We start from the raw sequence: 2334 nt of genomic DNA on the forward strand, positions 1-2334 counted from the left end.
AGACAGAGTGCCTGATAAACTATGGACAGAGGTTCGTGATATTGTACAGGAGACAGGGATCAAGAAAATCCCCATGGAAAAGAAATGCAAAAAAGCAAAATGGCTGTCTGAGGAGGCCTTACAGATAGCTGGGAAGAGAAGAGAAGCGAAAAGCAAAGGAGAAAAGGAAAAATATTCCCATCTGAATGCAGAGTTCCAAAGAATAGCAAGGAGAGATAAGAAAGCCTTCCTCAGCGATCAGTGCAAAGAAATAAAGGAAAACAACAGATTGGGAAAGACTAGAGATCTCTTCAAGAAAATTAGAGATACCAAAGGAACATTTCATGCAAAGATAGGCTCGATAAAGGACAGAAATGGTATGGACCTAAAAGAAGCAGAAAATATTAAGAAGAGGTGGCAAGAATACACAGAAGAACTGTACAAAAAAGATCTTCACGACCCAGATAATCACGATGGTGTGATCACTCACCTAGAGCCAGACATCCTGGAATGTGAAGTCAAGTGGGCCTTAGAAAGCATCACTACAATCAAAGCTAGTGGAGATGATGGAATTCCAGTTGAGCTATTTCAAATCCTCAAAGATGATGCTGTGAAAGTGCTGCACTCGATATGCCAGCAAATCTGGAACACTCACCAGTGGCCACAGAACAAGAACAGGTCATTCTTTTATTGACATGCATAAAATACATCACATTTTCTGTTCTGCTGATGCTATAAATTCAATACCAATTCTCCAGCCACATCAGTTATGAGCATAATGTATATCATATAACCTCAAACCTTTAACAGTGGAAGGCTTAAATGGATGCTGCTAGAATAATGCTGCTTCCTATGATGTGACAACTCAGCATCCATCTCCTTCCCTCTCAGATGATTCTTCAGCATGTTAGAACAATTAGGAATGGTTTTAGTCTCACAACCAAGACACTGGCTACATAATACACATGCTCCATTTTTAAAAAAAACAAACAAACATCTGAATCTTTGGCAACTGTTCTCTTGTAACTACTTTAGTTTCTAAAAGCAGTTATTATCCAAAATTGGAAGAACTTAAATCTTCTCAGGTGAGCATGTGAATGAATGGAGGGTGGTAGACAAAAAATAAAATTAAAAAAGATGAGGTCCAAAAGGGGAGCAGCCAGATAAGAAAATTAAAAAAGGAACAGTAATTTACAAGTTTACTACAGCTATAATGCAGGTTATTCTGACGTTAAGGTAGCATCACATGTCATACTGCTGACTCCATTCCTGAGATATTCTGTTGAACCTATCTCTGTTTTATATATCTGTGCAGTCTCTGGCACTAGGGGGTCATTTGGGTTTCAATCACATAGCAGTGAATAAATGGATAAAAGAACTTTAGAAATAGTTAAAGCAGAAGACCATTGTGATTTTAGAATATCAAGACAAATGCTGCCATTACTGTTCATATTTGGATGATAAATTCTTGTTGTAAATGCAACCTTAGATGGTTTGAAAGGGTAGTCTGAAGGAAAATGAATTGTCAAAAATACACTGCCTTGAAATGGCTGTCATTAGGTCCCATAATTGTGGCTTGCCAATGAAATGTATCATCTCCAAATGGACGTGCATGTGTTAGAGGGTCACGGGCCAAATCACCAAGTTCCTTATTAATCCATTTCAGCACCATAGTCTGTGCCATAGTCTGGCTCCTATCTCAGTGCATGCTCAAAGGCCCTGCCAAAACCCTTGATTATATCGGCAGCTGGGAAGGATTGTCTCTTGATCTCCCATCGGCTCTGCCAGACACAGGCACTTGGTATTAAGGAGGTGGAACTCACGAGAATCTCAAGGCTGGTTAACAGGAGCTGTCACGCTGCAATGACTTAAGGGCAGTTTTATGCCCATCTCCTTTCTTCAGTTTTATTATAGTAATTGAGAAAAGTATTAAACTTTTCCCTCAAAATGTAGCCTTTAAAAACATGAGCAAATATCAAATCTGACTTTTGAAAAAATATATTTCATAATGCTATCTCTTTTATACTCCTCTTAATTTTCTTCAGCACCACTCCAGCCTTTCTAAACACACACCATATATAGATAGTCTTATTCCTTTAGGAAACATTTATAGACAGGAAGCTGGAAAATAAGACCAAGAAATCTAATCCTGCCTACCATCTATTTTCATAAATAAAGTTTTATCAGAACACAGCCACATACCATCGTTTACATGTGTCTATAGTTACTTTTGCTACAAAGACAACTGAGCAGTTGTGACTGAGGCCTTATAGCCTACACAGCTTAAAATATTTACTATTTGCTCATTTTAAAAGCTTTTCAGATCTATTATAGAATACTGAGATATTGTTAAGT

The 2334-nt window shown here is 37.9% G+C and overlaps 1 pseudogene; it reads right to left on the minus strand.

Annotated features, from left to right (window-relative positions):
* Positions 1 to 1221: 1221 nt before the first annotated feature.
* On the minus strand, positions 1222 to 1651 carry LOC145536019 (ubiquitin-conjugating enzyme E2 D3 pseudogene; annotated as a pseudogene).
* Positions 1652 to 2334: the final 683 nt, after the last annotated feature.

Source organism: Giraffa tippelskirchi, chromosome X (genome assembly GCF_054371585.1).
Source record: "Giraffa tippelskirchi isolate mGirTip1 chromosome X, T2T-mGirTip1v1.2.pri, whole genome shotgun sequence".
Lineage (NCBI taxonomy): Eukaryota > Metazoa > Chordata > Mammalia > Artiodactyla > Giraffidae > Giraffa > Giraffa tippelskirchi.